At 43.3% G+C, this 21,997-nt stretch overlaps 1 protein-coding gene across 2 annotated transcripts in view; it reads left to right on the top strand.

The window, feature by feature from the left end:
* The window catches only part of itprid2 (ITPR interacting domain containing 2), a 205,409-nt gene that overhangs the window by 39,569 nt on the left and 143,843 nt on the right, over positions 1-21,997 (top strand). The gene's annotated exons all lie outside the window — the stretch shown is intronic.

Genomic DNA, 21,997 nt, shown 5'->3' with positions numbered 1-21,997 from the left:
TGCTTACTCTCTTACATTTATATTTTTTGCTACTTGGGTGACTTCACACATGTGTGATATCTTTTCACACAGGGGGTTTAAAAGCTTCTGAAAACAAATACCCCAGATGTCCACAATTAATACTGTGAATGCTGACTCTAAGAATGCATAAGGTATTAATAGAACAGCTATTTGATACGTTAGATGATATTATCAGTATGGTCTGCAAACTTCCTTGAACTAAATAACTTAACAAGTTTTGTCTAGTTTGATACAGACTAATTAACATAACCTCTTTATTTTATACTGCACCAGTCCTGTGCTGTGGTTCAGCATCCTGTACTCTGTAAACAATGCTGTTTTGTTTGAAAAGCTTTCCTTTTAATTTCAGATGGATAATTGTTTACAATTTACATTAAGAACTGAAGGCTGGCTCCCATTATGACAAGGAAGTTGAACAAAGAACATCGGTTGGGAGTTTAAGTTACTCAAAAAAACTCTTTGATCTCTAGAAGTGTGAGCTTGGCAAAAAATAACCCCCAGCCCTGAACAGTGAATATGCATCACAAACCAGAGGCTGGTACTTTTAAAGTATTTAACAAGTATTTTGGTGTGCACAAGAAACACCATGGTATAGAAATCTATAGGCCAAATGCTGAGAAACAGAATATGAATAGGTATCTGATAGCCAGTTAGACACAGTGAGATGAAGGGCCTATTTCTGTGGTGTATGACTGTGAGATGCTTAAAATCATGTCAAGGTTATTGCCATATGTACAAGTATGGAGAGTGCTAGGATAATAAAAACTTGTTTGAGGGAGCATCATGGCAACATAGCTTTAGACAACTCCCAGAATAGTGAAGAGAGGGGATCAGAAGTGGAGAGAGCGAGCAGCTTCAAGTTCCTCGGTGTCAAGGTCACTGAGGATCTAACCTGGTCCCAACATATCGAAGTAGTTATAAAGAAGGCAAGACAGTGGCTATACTTTATTAGGAGTTTGAAGAGATTTGGCATGTCAACAAATACACTCAAAAACTTATATAGTTGTACCATGGAGAGCATTCTGACAGGCTGTGGCACTGTCTGGTATGGAGGGGCTACTGCACAGGACCAAAAGAAGCTGCAAAAGTTTGTAAATCTAGTTAGCTCTATCTTGGGCACTGGCCAACAAAGTACCTAGGACATCTTTAGGGAGCGGTGTGTCTGAAAGGCAGCATCCATTATTAAGGACCTCCAGCACCCAGGGCATGCCCTTTTCTCATTGTTACCATCCCCCTCCCATTTACTGTACATTCCCAAACCAAAAGCCATGGATGAACCAAGAAGTACGTTATCTGCTGAATGCTAGATCTGTGGCATTCAAGTCTGGCAACCCAGGCCTGTACCAGAAAACTAGGTATGATTTACGGAGGGTTACGTCAAGGGCAAAGAGACAATTTTGAACGAGGTTGGAGGCGATATCAGATACACAGCAAGTCTGGCAAGGTCTTCAAGACATTACTTCCTACCAAGCGAAACCCAATAGCATGAATGGCAGCAATTCTTCACTACCAGATGAACTCATCGCCTTCTGTGCACGCTTTGAAAGGGAGAACACAACTACAGATGTGAAGATCCCTGCTGCACTTGAGGACTCTGTGATCTCTGTCTCAGAGGCTGATGTTAGACCGTCTTTAAAGAGAGTGAACCCTCGCAAGGAGGAATGTCCTGATGGAGTACCTGGTAAGGCTCTGAAAACCTGTGCCAACCAACTAGTGGGAGTATTCAAGGACATTTTCAACCTCTCACTGCTATGGGTAGAAGTTCCCACTTGCTCCAAAAAGGCAACAATTATACCAGTGCCAAAGAAGAATAACGTGGGCTGCCTTAATGACTATCGCCCGGTAGCAGTCACATCGACAGTGATGAAATGCTTTTAGAGATTGGTTATGACTAGACTGAACTCCTGCCTCAGCAAGGACTTGGACCCGTTGCAATTAGCCTATCACCACAATAGGTCAATGGCAGACGCAATCTCAATGGCTCTCCACACTGCTTTAGACCACCAAGACAACACACACACCTACGTCAGGATGCTGTTCATCAACTATAGCTCAGCATTTAATATCATCATTCCCACGATCCTGAAGTTGCAGAATCTGGGCCTCTGTACCTCCCTCTGCAATTAGATCTTCCACTTCCTAACTGAAAGACCACAGTCTGTGTAGATTGGTGATAACATATCCCCCTCACTGACGATCAAGACTGGCGCGCTTCAGAGGTGTGTGCTTAGCCTATTGCTCTACTCTCTGTATACACATGACTGTGTGGCTAGGCATAGCTCAAATATGATCTATAAATTTGCTGACGATACAGCCATTGTTGGCAGAATCTCAGGTGGTGATGAGAGGGCGTACAGGAGTGAGATATGCCGACTAGTGTAATTGTGCTGCAGCAACAATCTGGCACTCAATGTCAGTAAGACGAAAGAGCTGATTGTGGACTTCAGGAATGGTAAGATGAAGGAGCACATACCAATCCTCATAGAGGGATCAGAAGTGGAGAGAGTGATACAGAAGCCTGAAGACACACACTCAGCAATTCAGGAATGGCTTCTTCCCCTCTGCCATCCAATTCTTAAATGGACACTGAAGCTTTGGACTCTACCTCACTTATTTTTAATTTACAGTTTTTCTCTTTTTGCACATTTTTAAAATTCTATTCAATATATGTAATTGATTTACTTGTTTATTATGATGTTTTATTTTATTGATTATTATTACTAATTTTCTCTCTGCTAGCTTATGTATTGCATTGAACTGCTGCTGCTAAGTTAACAAATTTCACATCACATGCTGGAGATAATAAACCTGATTCTGTTTCCGTTTTTGATTCTGACTGTGCAAAACAAGATAATAGTGCAAAAACACACAGTCACAGCCCCAGTCCATAGAAGGGCAAAAGTTGGTCAGTAGTGTTCCATTGCTCAGGTAGGATTAGGGTTGAGCAAGCCAGTTCAAAAACCTGATGATGCCTGATTGTGAACCTGGTGGTGTGGGACTTCAGGCTTCTATATCTCCACCTGATGGAAGCAATGATCAGAAGACATGGCTTAGCTGCATGGCTTGGATGGTGGGATCCTTGACCTTTTGGAAGTAGCACTTCCTGTAGAACAGTGTTTCCCAACCTATTGTTTCCCAACCTATTTTTAGACCAACGCCTCACTAATACACTTTCATACTTGCCAACGCTCACTTAAAGCACCTTCATACTTGCCAATGCCCTCTTAGGCACAATATACTTTTCGGCACCCCCATAATGTAAAAACATGTCTACCATATGCTAACATGAGAAAAATGATTCTGCTTTAAATTTTTATTTGTCTTTAAACCTAGCTTACACACTTCCTGTGTGATGTACAGCAGCTTCGGTATCAATGTGATGAGCTTGATGGGTTTTAGCAAGATTTGAAATACCTGGTTCAAGCAAAAGCCTTAAGTCTCCATGCATAACAGTGTTCAAGCAGTTTCTGTTTTTTGTGAATATGTAGTTCACTGTATTGAAGCCTCTTTCAACAAGGTAGAAGGATGGAAATGAAATAAAGAGCAGTTTGGCTCTTCTCCAAAGACCAGCAAACTTTGTATGATGGTATAGCCACATACCACAAAAGCCAATGTTTTTGAAAAATATTTTTGCTTCTTCATCATTCTGAATTTTGATAATTTCTTCTTGCAAGCTTAATTACCCAGTCCGGAATTTCCAGATCACTCAAATCCTTGAATCGATTCTGAAAATCCTTCTTCGGTGTTTGCAAGTGGAAGCAGTACTCTTGCAAACCACCGCATGTGAAAGAGAGTGCTATTCATTCCATGTAGGGAAACTGTGAGAACATTCTTCTCTCAATATCTTGATTATATATTTCCAATTTTCTGATAAAAGTGGACACTAAACTTTTTGTCTGGATTAAGTTGAAATTCTCATCCTGCAGTTTCATATTTAAATTGTTCATTTTGTCATATAGATCGGCTAGGTATGTCACATTTCCACGTAGAAGTTCAATCTTGTTTCCCAAACTCTTGTTGACGTTGAGAAAAAAGTCAACCACAGTGACGGAAAGATCAACGAAGTGTTTTAAGCAGCAGCCTTTTGAGAGCCAACACACTTCGGTGTGAAGGAGCAACCGTACAAACTCTGGAGACAGCTTATCTACTGATGTCTATTATAAACCCACGGACTCTCACAGCTACCTGGACTATACCTCCTCCCACCCAGTTACATGTAAAAACGCCATTCCTTTCTCTCAATTCCTCCATCTTTGCCGCATCTGCTCTTGGGATGAGGCTTTTCATTTCAGAATGAAGGAGATATCCTCCTGCTTCAAAGAAAGGGGCTTCCCTTCCTCCACCATCAACACTGCCCTCAACCACATCTCTTCCATTTTACACACGTCTGCACTCCTGCTACCCTGCCAGGGATAGGGTTCCTCTTGTCCTCACCTATCACTCCACCAGCCTCCATGTCCAGCACATAATTCTTCGATGGTATCCCACCACCAAGCACATCTTTCTCTCCGCACTTTCTGGTTTCCGCAGGGATCGCTCCCTATGTAGCTCCCTATGCAACTCCCTTGTCCATTCATCCTTCACCACTGATCTCTCTCCTGGGACTTACCCTTGCAAGCAGAATTAGTGCTGTGCCTGCCCCTAGACCTCTTCCCTCCCTACTATTCAGGGCCCCAAACAGTCCTTCTGGGTGAGGTGACACTTCACCTGTGAGTCTGTTGGGGTCATTTACTATGTCCAGTGCTCCCAGTGTGGCCTGATTTATATCGGTGAGACCTGACGTAGATTGGGAGACCACTTCGCCAAGCATCTAAGCCCCATCTGCCAGAGCAGACGAGATCTCCCAGTGGATACTCATTTTAGTTTCACTTCCCCTTCCCATTCTGATCTCTCTATCCATGGCCTCCTCCACTGTCATGATGAGGTCACACTCAGGTTGGAGGAACAACACCTTATATTCTGTCTGGGCAGCCTCCAGCCTGATGGCATGAACAACGATTTCTTGAACTTCCACTGATGCCCCTCTCCCCCACTTCACCATTCCCCTTTTCCCTCTCTCACTTTATCTCTTTGCCTGCCCATCGCCTCCCTCTGGTGCTCCTCCCACATTATCTTTCTTCCATGGCCTTCTGTCCTCTTCTATCAGAATCCACCTTCTCCAGCCCTGTATTTCTTTTACAAATCAACTTCCCAGCTCTCTACTTCATCCTTCCCCCTTTAGGTTTCACCTCTCACCTTGTGTTTCTTTCTCCCTTCCCCCACCTTTTAAACCTACTTCTCAGCTTTTTTTTTCTCCAATCCTGCCTCATGTCGACTGTACTCTTTTTCATAGATGCTGTCTGGCTGCCTGGCTTTGTGGGTATTGCTTGGATTTCCATCATCTGCAGATTTTCTCTTGTTTGTTCAAACACTTTGTTGTTATCGTGGCATAACTGGCAAAATATTCTGCTATTTAAAGAATGAGCTTTAATTTTGTTGATAGCAGATATTACAAGCGTCATGCTTGAAAAAAGTTGTTGGCTAACGTGATGTTGACGATGAATTGCACAATGGATTGCAAACAGACTTGGAATTTCTTCTCTCATAAATGCCACTAAACTAGCATGGCGACCTGTCAAATATGGTGCTCCATCTATTGCAAAAGAAATCATGTTCCTGATCAACATTTTGAGCTCATTGTAGATTGATTCTCAGTTGATATTTGTTTTTAACTTCTTGCAAAAGAGAATCTCTTCAAAAATGTTTCCACTTTTGATAAACTGCACATATGCCATTAGCAATGTCTTGTTGTCTTGCATAGTTGACTCATCCATTTGTATCCCAAATTCTGTTTTTTGTAGCTCTGTGCATAGCTGATACTCAATATCTTCACTCATTTCATCAATACAATCAGCAACAGAGTTATTACTCCAAGGAATTGATTTTAAAATACTGGTATCTATTTTGAGAACAATGGTGAGCACTTCTGATACAGCAGGCATTATTAATCTTTCATCAATTGTATGAGATTTTCCACACTTTGCTATCATTTTGAAAATGTTATAAAAAACAATGAGACCAGTATCAAACAACAGGAATTCTGCAGATGCTGGAAATTCAAGCAACACACATCAAAGTTGCTGGTGAACGCAGCAGGCCAGGCAGCATCTGTAGGAAGAGGTGCAGTCGACGTTTCAGGCCGAGACCCTTCGTCAGGACTAACTGAAGGAAGAGTGAGTAAGGGATTTGAAAGTTGGAGGGGGAGAGGGAGATCCAAAATGATAGGAGAAGACAGGAGGGGGAGGGATGGAGCCAAGAGCTGGACAGGTGATTGGCAAAAGGGGATACGAGAGGATCATGGGACAGGAGGTCCGGGAAGAAAGACAAGGGGGGGGGGAACCCAGAGGATGGGCAAGGGGTATATTCAGAGGGACAGAGGGAGAAAAAGGTGAGTGAGAGAAAGAATGTGTGCATAAAAATAAGTAACAGAAGGGGTACGAGGGGGAGGTGGGGCCTAGCGGAAGTTAGAGAAGTCGATGTTCATGCCATCAGGTTGGAGGCTACCCAGACGGAATATAAGGTGTTGTTCCTCCAACCTGAGTGTGGCTTCATCTTTACAGTAGAGGAGGCCGTGGATAGACATGTCAGAATGGGAATGGAATGTGGAATTAAAATGTGTGGCCACTGGGAGATCCTGCTTTCTCTGGCAGACAGAGCGTAGGTGTTCAGCAAAGCGGTCTCCCAGTCTGCGTCGGGTCTCGCCAATATATAAAAGGCCACATCGGGAGCACCGGACGCAGTATATCACCCCAGTCGACTCACAGGTGAAGTGTTGCCTCACCTGGAAGGACTGTTTGGGGCCCTGAATGGTGGTAAGGGAGGAAGTGTAAGGGCATGTGTAGCACTTGTTCCGCTTACACGGATAAGTGCCAGGAGGGAGATCAGTGGGGAGGGATGTGGGGGATGAATGGACAAGGGAGTTGTGTAGGGAGCGATCCCTGCGGAATGCAGGGGGGGGGGAGGGAAAGATGTGCTTAGTGGTGGGATCCCGTTGGAGGTGGCGGAAGTTACGGAGAATAATATGTTGGACCCGGAGGCTGGTGGGGTGGTAGGTGAGGACCAGGGGAACCCTATTCCTAGTGGGGTGGTGGGAGGATGGAGTGAGAGCAGATGTACGTGAAATGGGGGAGATGCGTTTAAGGGCAGAGTTGATAGTGGAGGAAGGGAAGCCCCTTTCTTTAAAAAATGAAGACATCTCCCTCGTCCTAAAATGAAAAGCCTCATCCTGAGAGCAGATGCGGCGGAGACGGAGGAATTGCGAGAAGAGGGTGGCGTTTTTGCAAGAGACAGCGTGAGAAGAGGAATAGTCCAGATAGCTGTGAGAGTCAGTAGGCTTATAGTAGACATCAGTGAATAAGTTATCTCCAGAGACAGAGACAGAAAGATCTAGAAAGGGGAGGGAGGTGTCGGAAATGGACCAGGTAAACTTGAGGGCAGGGTGAAAGTTGGAGGCAAAGTTAATAAAGTCAACGAGTTCTGCATGCGTGCAGGAAGCAGCGCCAATGCAGTCGTCAATGTAGCGAAGGAAAAGTGGGGGACAGATACCAGAATAGGCACGGAACATAGATTGTTCCACAAACTCAACAAAAAGGCAGGCATAGCTAGGACCCATACGGGTGCCCATAGCTACACCTTTAGTTTGGAGGAAGTGGGATAAGCCAAAGGAGAAATTATTAAGAGTAAGGACTAATTCCGCTAGACGGAGCAGAGTGGTGGTAGAGGGGAACTGATTAGGTCTGGAATCCAAAAAGAAGTGTAGAGCTTTGAGACCTTCCTGATGGGGGATGGAAGTATATAAGGACTGGACATCCATGGTGAAAATAAAGCGGTGAGGGCCAGGGAACTTAAAATCATTGAAAAGTTTAAGAGCGTGAGAAGTGTCACGAACATAGGTCGGAAGGGATCGAACAAGGGGTGATAAAACAGTGTTGAGGTATGCAGAAATGAGTTCAGTGGGGCAGGAGCAAGCTGAGACAATAGGTCGGCCAGGACAGGCAGGTTTGTGGATCTTGGGTAGGAGGTAGAAACGGGAAGTGCGGGGTGTGGGAACTATAAGGTTGGTAGCGGTGGATGGGAGATCCCCTGAGCGGATAAAGTCGGTGATGGTGTGGGAGACAATGGCCTGGTGCTCCTTAGTGGGGTCACAATCGAGGGGTAAATAAGAGGAGGTATCCGTGAGTTGTCGCTGTGCCTCGGCAAGGTAGAGGTCAGTACGCTAGACTACAACAGCATCCCCCTTATCGGCAGGTTTAATAATAAGGTTGGGATTAGTGCAGAGGGAGTGGAGAGCAGAGCGTTCGGAAGGAGTGAGGTTGGAATGGGGACAAGGTGCGGTGAAGTCGAGACGGTTGACGTCCTGTCGGCAATTAGCAATAAAGAGATCCAGAGCAGGCAGAAGACCAGAGCGGGGTGTCCATGAAGAAGAGGAGGGTTGAAGATGGGAGAAGGGGTCATCGGTGGGGGTGGAAGAGTCCTTGCCGAAGAAGTAGGCTCGGAGACGGAGATGGCGGAAGAAAAGTTCCGCACTGTGGCGAACACGGAACTCGCTGAGGTGTGGGCGAAGGGGGACAAAGGTGAGGCCCTTACTGAGGACCAAGCGTTCTGCCTCTGACAGTTGAAGGTCGGAAGGGATGGTAAAGACCCGGCACGGATGAGAGCTGGGATCAGAGGGGGGAGGGGGGAGGCTGGAGGTGTCAATGGAGAGGGGAGGGTTGGGGTGAGAGGAAGATGGAGCCTCCGAGGGCCCAGAAGTTGACGGTGGGATCTGAGGAAGACGGGGCTGCGGAGTGGTGGTGGGGGAAGGGGAGACGGGAGTCACAACAGCAGCACATAAAGACCCGGCCTGGAGTTCAAGGCTGGCGTCGCAGTTGGTGGTTGCGCAATCGCTGTGAAGGTGTCCATGGTCGTTGCTGGAGTCCGGGTTTTGAATATGCCCTGAGGTGTTGGAGCCGCCGAGATCAGTGGCAGGGGCCGCAATCTGAAGTTCATGCCTACTAGCGTCGGGGCCGGCAGGCTCTAGAGTCCATAGATGTAGGATCTTGCGATCTTTGCCTAACATGACAAAGTCAAAAAAATGGCGATTGCAGGCGTGAATCCGACGGAGGATGAAGTAATGGGTAGGACCATTACAGACGGCGAAGAAAGTGTCCCGAAGGTGTGGAAGGGTCTGGGATAAGGACACCAAGTACCTCCTCATGGTGGAGAGAGTCGCCTTCAGAGCTTGACGGGAGAAACGGCGAGAGGCAGAGTAAATAAAATGTGAGTACCTGGGATCCTCAGAAGGTCCAAATTGAGAGGCTTGGAAACGAATCCTAAAGCCAACTGGAGTAAGTTGGTGACGGAGGCACATTCCAAGAAAGGATATATGGCTGTGATAGCGAGTCTGAGTCAAAGTGTGGTCGAAAAGTTGAAGAGCCGAAGAAATTACAGATGGGGAGCAGTGAGAGATGGTTTCACTTAACTCCCGTCGAAGAGAGGATCTAAACTTCTTCGGTGTAGGCATCACCGGAAGAGGCTTTGCAGTAGTGAATTTAAACGCAAACAACAGGAATTCTGCAGATGCTGGAAATTCAAGCAACACACATCAAAGTTGCTGGTGAACGCAGTAGGCCAGGCAGCATCTGTAGGAAGAGGTGCAGTCGACGTTTCAGGCCGAGACCCTTCGTCAGGACTAACTGAAGGAAGAGTGAGTAAGGGATTTGAAAGTTGGAGGGGGAGGGGGAGATCCAAAATGATAGGAGAAGACAGGAGGGGGAGGGATGAGAGACCAGTATCAAGGCCATTTTTAGCTTTCTTGGCAAATGACTTGAGTGTGCAGTGTTTTTCAAATGCTTCTCTCATCTTCTAGAACTGAGTAGTACCATAAGTAGCCTTTTCAGGGTGTCTTTTACAGAATTGTTCTTGCAATCTTGATGGTTTCATGGTTTCATTCAACAGTACAGTATTACAAATAAGACACATAGGGCGTCGCTGATCTAATGGGAATAGAATAAAACCATACTCTAGGTATGGAACATCGTATTGACACATTTTCTATAGTTTCTGCTTCTTAACAGGATTAGAATTCAAGGCTTCACCTCCTTAAGACTCATAGAGATCACGCTGTATGTATTTATCCATCATTAATGAGCCTAAATTAAAATAGAAAATAACACAAACTGGGAATGGAAATGGGATGTTGAAGACGGCAGCGAGTTGACACGGATGGAACAATGGTAGTGGTGACGAGGATTCAGCTTGGAATCTAAATGTTAGTCAGGGTAGAGCTGGTGTTTGGCAGGCTACCTTTATGCCATTCCAGTTAGCACGATTGACCAGTCACAGAAGGTCTCATAATCTCCAAGGATGGTTCTTGATCACACAGACTGTATGAAGCCGAGGTCACTTTGAACACCTCAAAAGGAACCCTTGGGGTCGGCAGGTTCACAGATTGCCTCTATTTCACCCTTTGGTTCTGGCCAGCGACCTGCTTTCCGTAGATCTGCAGAGAAAGTTGAGAGGGTATACTTCACTTACCAACTCGTTCTGTGCTGTGAGTCAAGGGAACTTTTTGGCTCCCTGGTTGACAATTAATGCATCCTGAATGGTGTCTGTTTGGTTGGTAAGGTCGGATGATTTTGCTGAGTTTCAGACGCGTTGTGATGACGAGTGCTCACCGCCTGCAGAGCTATGGTTTCACCTGTGTTCCAGTGCCTCATCCTTTTTTTTGGAAGTGTCTGCTCTACTAACAGTCGGTCAGGTATTTTGCCTCAAGTTAGGGTGCCACTTACCGCTTTCCCAAAGAGAATCTTAACACCCCTTGATGACTTTTATTTCCCCTAAGGCCCCCTTGGGGGGGGCGGTACTGCCCCCATTTGGGAATCACTGTTGTAGAAGTTATAAATGGTGGTGAGTGCTGAACTATGATGGCCTAGGCCATGTCCACTACTCTGTGTAGCGTATTGTGGTCCTGGAATTGCCACACCAGCTCACGATGCAGTCAGTCAGGGCACTTCTACATGGACATTTAATTGCTTCATTAAGCTGCCAGAACCATAAAAATATCGTATGAAAGAAAATAGTGAATAGAATTGTATTCCTATTCATGTTGCACCAGATCGTAGCTAAGACCAAAGAAAGTATAATCGCCTTTTTGTCCAGGCATATCAATTGAAGGAACACAGAGGGTTGTTTCTGTGGAAAGAAGGCAGAGTGCCAGCACAGCTTTGTTCAGATCTGTTGAGTTAAGAAGAAGACAGGACACAGAAGAAGTAGTGATGATTAAAGTGCTTTGAGAAAGAGTATTTAGCTGATGAAATGTATTTTACAGTGTTTCTGTGTTTTGTCAGTTTTACATGAATGTAGGTCACTGGTCAGCTAAAGAACAACACTTTGTCCACTTCAGAAATATGTGAAGCATTCTCCTTTGAATTTTAATGTCATCTGCAATTTATCTCCTGATGAGCTAGATATCTATTGTATTTTTAAAATATTTTAAATTCCCAAGGCACTGACATTAAAAAGTGGAAATACTTTTATCATGGAAACAATTACAGTATTTATGTTCCAGTGTTGACATTGATCCTTTCACACCAACATTTTTAAAATGTTCTTATAAGAAATACATAACTTGGTCTCATGTTTAGTGTCTGATTAGACAATCAATTGCCCCAAATAATTTAAATTTTGCTTCAGAAGTTAGTCAGCTCGATTGAACAGCAGACAACATGAAGTACAAACTGTATATCCCCAACCTGAAGGTCCTCAGTCAAATTCCTTATTTCTCTGTTATTTTACAATACAGCCCTGTGGTGTGGTACTTGAGGCTTCTAGTTTCTTACAATATAGATCTTTGGTCATTTCCATCAGTCCTATTCTTCCACTTATTTCCCTCAACAAATACACCACTGCCTCCCTTCTCTTTGACTTGATGCAGCTGACCTGAAGATAATGCGCAATGACCAATTAACGTATCAACTAGTGCATCTCTGCGATGAAACCGGTCAGGCAGACACTACCCCAAGACAGCAATGAACACAGATGCCTGCAGTTGTGTGACAGCAGCGCTAACTGCTGTGTCATTCTGATTTTAAAACTTCTTCTGAAAACATACCTTGTTTTGGTCACTGCACGCAGTACTCCATGTGCAGTCTGACCAGCAACTGCACAGGGTACCAGTGAGGCTGCACCTCGAGTATTGCCTGCATTTCTGGTCTCCTCACCTGAGGCTTTGGCTTTTCATACTGCTTTGGAGGCGATGCAGAGGAGGTTCACTAGGTTGATTCCAGAGATGAAGGGTTAGACAATGAGGAGAGATTGAGTACTCACTGGAATTCAGGAAAATGTGAGGAGATCTTATAGAAACACATAAAATTATGAAAGGGATAGGTAAGATAGAGGCAGGAAAGTTGTTTCCACTGGTAAGTGAGACTAGAACTAGGGAACATAGCTTCAAGATTTGGAGGAGTAGATTTAGGATGGAGATGAGGAGGAATTGCTTTTCCCAGAGTGGTAAATCTGTGGAATTCTCCACTCAAGCAGTGGAGGTTACCTCAGTAAATATATTTAAGGCAAGGTTGGATAGATTTTTTGCATAGTAGGGGAATAAAGGGTTATGGGGAAAAGGCAGGTAGGTGGAGATGAGTCCATGGCCAGATCAGCCATGATCTTATTCAATGGCGGAGCAGGCTCGATGGGCCAGATGGCCGACTCCTGCTCCTATTTCTTATGTTCTTATGTCACAAGATATGCTGTTGTTTTTAACCGGCAGTTCGCAGGAATTGTTTCAAGCCAGTAACAAAGCCGGCCAGTGGTGTAGTGACATCTGCACTGGACTTAAAGGCGAGCGATCCCGGGTTTGAATCTGGCTGGCTTCTTGCATCTGTCTGTGCCAGGCTGAGCACCTTGTGAAAAGCAGACAAATGCTAAAGAAATGGCAAGTATGCCACCTGATGTGCCGCAAGGCACGGAGAGGAACAACAAAGAAAAGGCCTCCACTTCCACCTTTAATCACTTCGCTGTCTTGCTGCATGGATTTTACATAGTAATTATTGGTAACATTGCTTAAATTTTAAGTATACCTAATTCATTCTTCTATCTCCAATGGCTGATTGTTTTATTTCTTGTGACTGATCGATACGCTTGTAGTGTGTCTTAGTTTATTGTTGAACTGCAAGAGCATAAGAAATAGTAGAATTTGGCCATACATTGAAGGCCATGGCCGGCCATTTACCTCAGTGCCATGTTCCTACACTGACCCCACAAATAAAAGATCAGGGATCTTAATTTACTGTATTTCTTTTCCACTATTGGTTTCAACTGAACAATTCTGGGTCATACTTACTCATTTTGTTTTAACCATCCAGTTGCAAGGAAAACTTATCTCAGTTTCTCCTTTTCACAAGCCAGTCTGGAAGATGTCAAGTTAATTTAGTGCTATCAAATGAACAAACTTTGTGCTCTTTCTCCCATTTTCTATTTTAGTCAGTTTGAAAAGTACATCTTAAATAATGAACATCAAATTAAATGACGGTATCCTTAATCATAATGCACTCTTGTCCCTGCACTTCCAGTTAAGACATGGACAAGGACATCAGGACAGGCCCTAATGCAGGGTTTCAATATGAAATTTTGACAGTTTCTTTCCTCTTACAGATGCTGTTTGAACTACCCAGTTCCTTTAGCAGTGTTTGTTGCACTTGAGAACATAGATTTAAGGTGAGTGGGGGGAAGTTTGAAGGAGGTTTGTGAGACAAGATTTTTATGTAAGGATTAGTAGGTGTCTGGAATGTGTTGCCAAGGGAGATGGTGGAAACAGATTCAGCTGCAACATTTAAGATGCATTTAGACAGACATAATCAGGCTGCTGATATATTTCGTGTCGCCGGAAACGAATTGAAAGAAAAACACAGGAGCCGGGAGATGAGTGACTACTTAGTTTTTCTTTTAGTGAGGTGCTCACATATGTTGTGGTGTAATGATGTAGGCCATTCGCATACTTCTTACATAATGAATTACAGACATCCCACCTCTCCCGGAAGTTCCAGGAGTCTCCCGCATATTAATAGTGGCTCCCTGATGCCCGCAAATTATATACAATATCATGGAAATAAATTTTTTTGAGAGCGAGTGAGTGAGCGAGAGAGCGCGAGTGCGACCACGAGAGAGAGAGAGAGAGAGAGAGATAGCTATGGGAGAGTGTTCCAAAAAAAGAAAATGTAAAACAGACATCACCTCAGACTACACTAAAGTGTGCCCCTGCCTAATAGGGGTCAAAAATAATGACAGTATTGCTTGCTGCGCTGTTTGCAACAGTGAATTTTCTATTGCCCATGGTGAGTTAAGTGTGAAAGACATGTTGAGTTGAGTTTAACAGGTGTCGTTCGTTCATTAGCATAGCCAACGCTATTTAAACTAGCTGGCTAGCTCTAAGGAGCTACTCTATTGCAGACATCCCAGCTCTCCTGGAAGTTCCGGGACTCTCCCACAAGTTGATGGTGCTACCTCCCTGAAATAAGTTTTTGCAGGGTGGGATGTCTGGAATTATGTGAACAAACAAAATGCTTAATCAAACAATATATTTACAATATTGCTCAAATGTTACTGAAACATTAAATACACTACAGCTGCAATTGGAGGAAGATAAACCATAGGATAGTAGATAGGATTAGGTTAAATTGCCATCGTGGTTGGCAAAGGTACCTAGGGCCCTGGGGTCTGTTTTTGTGCTCCACTATTCTATGGTCTGTTTCAAGTAAACTTCTTAAAGAATGTTTAAGGCAGTTAGTGTCAGCATTGCATGAGGGTTTTTTTTTGCTCCGATCCTGTGACTTCACTCTATGCGACTCAGCAGCAGGTCCCCAAAAAGGCCCTTTGACCTGCCAACAACCTTCCTCCATGGCAACGTAGCACCGGCTTCCGCACTTAAATGCCTTTGAACACGTTAATGTACTTGGGACTTTTCAGTTTTAGAAATTGTGATATCTATTATATGTTAGTTAATCATCTATTTTATGTCAGTTCTTTTACATTCCATCTCTAAAACCAGTCACCATCTCAGCATCTCCATATCTCCATATATTTCTTTCAGATGTAGTTTTGTGACACAATTAAAATGTAAAAGTCTGAATAGTCTGTTGAGGATTATTCAGATTTTACAGTTTTGTTTCCAAAGGAATTCTCATTCTTTACTAACTGTGAACAGCATTTACCACCTCATTTTAACAGAGAGAAAAAAAAGTTGAATTATTTAAAGCAGGCAGGAGGATTATGTAGCAGATGATTGATAAGAAAACAAATGTGTAAAATAGTTTCACAATATGACATGCTCTCTGATTGCAATCATTATCACTGTGTTATTTGCATTTGTAAGCTATTTCATAATAGATAATTGCACAGTACACTGGAAAAAAAGTCTTCTGTTCCTGATGGACAAAGACTTGCATTGAGAGTTGTTGATTTCCTTTTAAACTGAAACAGAAATACATCAATGGAGCCACACTTCCCGAATATCAACATGTGGTGGCGTGAGCATTATCTTATTTTGTCACACTGTAAGCCAGCAGAGATCTAAGATTGTTTGGAAAAATGCAAATTTTGTCTTTTAGGAAACATTGTCTTTTAAGGCAATGATTTAAAGTAGATAGCCATTATTGAGTAGAACTGTGTACGCTCTGGATTTGTAAATTTACGATATTAGGAGTTCTATAAACATTAATTTGTGAAAAGTCTTTTTTAGAACCTTGTGTTTGATGCATGAGGTTCATTTGATGAACAAGTTTAAATAGTCTTGTAACTATATTACTGCATTCCATTTACAGTATTTATTTATTGACTTTAGAAAAGTTGTAGAGTTGATTTTATCTCTTTGGATATAGTGGGTGACAAGGTTTAAACTTGTTATAATTAGGACAAGACTGGAGAAAAGTTTTTTTTTCTCACATTATTTGCATTTTTCAATTATATTATCTACCTTCAGCTAATATGGCTGGGTTGCACTCAGAATGTAATGATGATAAATTTAGTTTGAAAGAATATTCCTTTATGATGACTTAATAAAGATTAATTAAATCGCACCACTGGACCTGGACTAATGAGGTCAAGAGAGTGGAGCTGCCCTAGAGCGATGCCTTCTCTGCTTTAGAAACACTCCTGCACTGGTTTTCTGTCATCGCCGTACACGGTGGACAACCTCTAAATTGCTCCAAATAGCTGAAAATAGATTTTTCATAAAAATGCATTTTAATCCAAGTATTCAATTTCTTAAAGCACCATTGCTGAGTTTCCCATCAACAACATTCAGAAGGTTGCTATTATCCTGAAACTCAACTATATCTGCTTTATATATTCAAGAGTACACTAGAAGTTGAGCACGCTGCAATGATTGATTTCGTTCATGGCACTCCAAAGCCTTTTCCTCCATCCACAGGCTGGAGGAAAAGTCTGGAGTGTGATGGGTGCTCTTTACTTGCTTGATAAGTGCAACTCCAACAACTCTCCAGAAGCTCAACAGCATCAAGGGCAAAACACCCAACATGACTTGTATCTCATCCAGCACTCTGAACATTCTTTTCATTGTCACACACGGCTGTAGTGTACACTGTCTATAAAATACACTATAGATACCCACAAGAACCAAGCCCTTAGCACCTCCTCAGTTATTGACCCATATCACCATATCACCAAGGGTAATGGTGTATCAGAACACCATCTGCACGATCCCCTCCAAAATGCATAGTTGGATTTCTTGAAAATATATTGTCTTCATTGTAACTGCATGTAAGTGTGAAACTCACCCCCAGCAGCTTTTTTGGACTTCAGAAGGACCATGGCGTAAAGTGGTTTATGGACATCTTCTCAAAGATGATAAGAGATTGATATTAAATGATGGCCTTCTCTGAAAAGGGAGGGTGAGCAGCCAGAAGTCATGATACATATTGGTACCAACAACTTAGGTAGAAAAAAGGAGGAATACAGGGAGTTAGGGAGGAAGCTGAGAAGTGGGACCTCAAGGGTAGTAATCTTGGGATTGCTGCCTGTGCTATGTGACTGTGAGGATAGGAATAGAATGAGGTGGCGGATAAATGTGTGGGTGAAGAATTGGAGCAGGGGTCAGGAATTCAGGTTTCTGGGTAATTGGGACCACTTCTGGGGCAGGTGTGACCTGTACTAAAGGGATGGGTTGCACTTGAATCCAAGGAGGACCAATATTCTTGCAGGCAGGTTTACTAGAGCTGTTGGGAGTGGTTTAAACTATGATGGCAGGGGGATGAGAACCAGGATTATAGAGCTAAGAATGAGCCAGCAGGTTTACAAGTAGACCATGGGTGTAACATGAATGTAAGGAAGGACAAGCCAATGATTGAGTACAAATGTAGACAGAGCAAAGAGTTAAATTGTACCACAGAGGCAAAATTTAAAAGGGCGAAGAATGCAGGACTGAAGGTGCTGTATTTAAGTGCATGTATCATTCGGAATAAGGTGATGCGAACTCCTGGCGCAATTACAGATTGGTTGGTATGATGTTGTGGGGATCACTGAGTTGTGGCTGAACGAAGGCCATAATTGGGAGCTTAACATTGAAGGATATACTTTGTATCAAAAGGACAGACCAGAAGGCATAGGTGGTGGTGTGGCTCTGTTGGTAAGAGATGGAAATACATCTTTAGAAAGAGGTGACAAAGGGACAGAGAATGTTGAATCTTTGTGGGTGGAGTTAAGAAACTGCAAGGGTGAAAAAAAATATTATGGGAATCATATATAGGCCTCCAAGTAGTAGCCAAGATGTGAGGTTGAGATTGAAAAGGGAGCTGGAAAAGGCATGCAATAGGGGTAATGACACAATTGTAATGGGGGAATTCAATATGCAAGGGGATTGGGGAAATCAGGGTGGTGTCAGAATTGAATGCCTACGAGATGGCTTTTTAGAGCAGCTTGTGCTTGAGCCTACTCGGGGAGAGGGTATCTTAGATTGGGTGTTGTGTAATAACCCAGATCTTATTAGGAAGCTGAATGTAAAGGAACCCTCAGGAGGCAGTGATCATAATGTGATTGAATTCATACTGCAATTTGAGAGGGAGAAGCATAATTCACATGTATGAGTATCACAATGCAATAATGGGAATTTTAGAGGCATGAGAAAGGAGCTTACCCAGGTGGATTGGAGGAGGATGCTGGTGGGGATGATGGCAGAGCAGAGGTGGCTGAAGTTTCTGGGAATAGTTCACAAGGCGCAGCATAGATATGTCCCACAGAAGAAGTTCTCAAATGGCAGGGGTAGGCAACAATGGCTAACAAGGGAAATTAAGGACTGCATAAAAGCCAAGGAAAGTGCATATAAAGTAGCAAAAATGAGTGGGTAGTTGGGTAGTTGGGAAGCTTTTAAAAGGCAACTAAAAAAGCCATAAGAAGGGATGAAATATGAGGGCAACTAGCCAATAATATAAAGAAGGATATTAAATTTTTTTCAGTTATATAAAGAACAAAAGGGAGGTGAGAGTTGATACTGGACCACTGGAAAATGATGCTGGTGAGGTAGTAATGGAATTTAGATGAATGCAGGGGGATGTCATTGAAAGCTACTGAATGTTGAAAGGACTAGATAGGGTGGATGTGGAGAGGATGTTTGCTACGGTGGAAGTATCCAGAACTAGAGGGCACAGCCTCAAGTCTGAGGGGTGACCTTTTAGAACAGAGGTAAGGAGGAATTTTTTTAGCCAGAGTGTGGTGAACCTGTGGAATGCTCTGCCACAGACTGCGGTGGAGGCCAAGTCCATGGGTATATATAAGGTGGAAGTTGATGGTTTCCTGATCGGTCAGGGCATCAAAGGATATGGTGAGAAGGTAGGTGTATGGGGTTGAGTGGGATCCGGGATCAGCCATGTTGGAATGATGGAGACTCAATGAACTGAGTGGCCTAATTCTGCTCCTCTGTCTTGTGGTCTACCAGTGATGTGTACATCCCAAAAAATAAATAAATTAAATAACCATTCAGCTGGAAGGTCATTAAGTTGAAACATTTGCTGCCAACAAATGATCTCTGCCCTGCTGAGCATTTCCAGTATTTCCTGTATTTTTATTTGTGCATTTCCTGTTTTGTATCAGATTTCAAGAATCCAGAGTATTTTGATTTTGTGTTAGAAAGAACTTCAGTTCTGAAGTTATATTAGTGTAGGGTCAGGAGCTATTTGTTCATGTTCCTTCGTTCAGAAGAACCAGTTAACTTTAAATAACTTCCTTGAAGATCTAGAGTTACTAAGATAAACCTTAAGGGTTACTTGAACATAAACAAGGTTTGTGGGGAGGAATGTCACTTTTTCAATATGGTTGAGAGAATGTATGCTTTTGGTGGTGCATGGGGTGTTAGTATTGTCAACTGCTTTTCTTGAACTATTTATTTTGCATATCTGGGTGGGCTTATGTCTTCTTATGCATCACATGCTTTGTGAACTAGATGGCAAAGAGAAATGATGTCTTCTGTTCGGCTACAAACCTTTTAGCCATATTTTTTATAAAGTCCATAAGACCATAAGACAAAGGATCAGAAGTAGGCCATTCGGCCCATCGAGTCTGCTCCGCCATTTTATCATGAGCTGATCCATTTTATCCTATTTAGTCCCACTGCCCCGCCTTCTCACCATAACCTTTGATGCCCTGGCTACTCAGATACCTATCAATCTCTGCCTTAAAGACACCCAATGACTTGGCCTCCACTGCTGCCCGTGGCAACAAATTCCATAGATTCACCACCCTCTGACTAAAAAAAATTTTTCGCATTTCTGTTCTGAAAGGGCGCCCTTCAATCCTGGAGTCATGCCCTCTCATACTAGACTCCCCCATCATGGGAAACAACTTTGCCACGTCCACTTTGTCCATGCCTTTTAACATTCGAAATGTTTCTATGAGGTCTTCCCTCATTCTTCTAAACTCCAAGGAATACAGTCCAAGAGCGGACAAACGTTCCTCATATGTTAACCCTCTCATTCCCGGAATCATTCTAGTGAATCTTCTCCGTACCCTCTCCAATGTCAGCACATCCTTTCTTAAATAAGGAGACCAAAACTGCCCACAGTACTCCAAGTGAGGTCTCACCAGCGCCTTATAGAGCCTCAACATCACATCCCTGCTCCTATACTCTATTCCTCTAGAAATGAATGCCAACATTGCATTCGCCTTCTTCACTATCGACTCAACCTGGAGGTTAACTTTAAGGGAATCCTGTACGAGGACTCCCAAATCCCGTTGCATCTCAGAACTTTGAATTCTTTCCCCACTTAAATAATAGTCTGCCCATTTATTTTTTCTGCCAAAGTGCATAACCATACACTTTCCAACATTGTACTTCATTTGCCACTTCTCTGCCCATTCTTCCAATCTATCCAAGTCTCTCTGCAGACCCTCTGTTTCCTCAGCAATACCGGCCCCTCCACCTATCTTCGTATCGTCAGCAAACTTAGCCACAAAGCCCTCTATTCCATAATCCAAATCGTTGATGTACAATGTAAAAAGAAGCGGCCCCAACACTGATCCCTGTGGAACACCACTGGTAACCGGCAGCCAACCAGAATAGGATCCCTTTATTCCCACTCTCTGTTTCCTGCCAATCAGCCAACGCTTTATCCACGTATGTAACTTTCCTGTAATTCCATGGGCTCTTATCTTGTTAAGCAGCCTCATGTGTGGCACCTTGTCAAAGGCCTTCTGAAAATCCAAATATACAACATCCACTGCATCTCCCTTGTCTAGACTACTGGTAATTTCCTCAAAAAATTGTAATAGGTTTGTCAGGCAGGATTTTCCCTTAAGGAATCCATGCTGAGTTCTGCCTATCTTGTCATATGCCTCCAGGTACTCTGTAACCTCATCCTTCACAATCGACTTCAACAACTTCCCAACCACCGACGTCAAGCTAACAGGTCTATAATTTCCTTTTTGCTTCCTTGCCCCCTTCTTAAATAGCGGAGTGACATTTGCAATCTTCCAGTCCTCCGGAACCATGCCAGAATCTATCGACTTTTGAAAGATCATCGCTAATGCCTCCGCAATCTCCACAGCTACTTCCTTCAGAACACGAGGGTGTATTCCATCTGGTCCAGTATATTTATCTACCTTTAGCCTATTCAGCATCCTGAGTACTTTCTCTGTCGTAATTGTGACTGCGCACACTTCTCTTCCCTGCCACCCTTGAGTGTCCGGTATCCTGCTGTCTTCCTCAGTGAAGACTGATGCAAAATACTTGTTCAGTTCCTCTGCCATCTCCTCATCTCCCATTACAATTTCTCCAGTATCATTTTCTATCGGTCCTATATCTACTCTCACCTGTCTTTTACTCTTTATATACTTGAAAAAGCTTTTAGTATCCTCTTCGATATTATTTGCTAGTTTCCTTTCATAGTTAATCTTTTCTCTCGTAATGACCTTCTTGGTTTCCTTTTGTAAGGTTTTAAAGACTTCCCAATCCTCTGTCTTCCCACTAATTTTTGCTTCCTTGTATGCCCTCTCCTTAGCTTTAACTTTGGCTTTGACTTCTCTTGTCAACCACGGTTGCATCCTTTTTCCACTCGAAAATTTCTTCTTTTTTGGAATATACCTGTCTTGCACATTCCTCATTTCTCGCATAAACTCCAGCCACTGCTGCTCTGCCATCTTTCCCGCCAGTGTCTCTTTCCAGTCAACTTTGGCCAGTTCCTCTCTCATGCCACTGTAGTTTCCTTTACTCCACTGAAACACCGACACATCAGATTTCAGCTTCTCTTTTTCTAATTTCACAGTGAACTCAATCATGTTATGATCACTGTCTCCTAAGGGTTCCTTCACCTCAATCTCTCCAATCACCTCCGGTTCATTACACAATACCCAATCCAGTACAGCCGATCCCCTAGTGGGCTCAACAACAAGCTGTTCTAAAAAGCCATCTCGCAGACATTCTACAAATTCTCTCTCTTGAGATCCAGTGCCGACC

This window comes from Mobula birostris, chromosome 6 (assembly GCF_030028105.1).
Source record: "Mobula birostris isolate sMobBir1 chromosome 6, sMobBir1.hap1, whole genome shotgun sequence".
Classification (NCBI taxonomy): domain Eukaryota; kingdom Metazoa; phylum Chordata; class Chondrichthyes; order Myliobatiformes; family Myliobatidae; genus Mobula; species Mobula birostris.
This window is presented reverse-complemented; position numbering and strand designations above follow the sequence as displayed.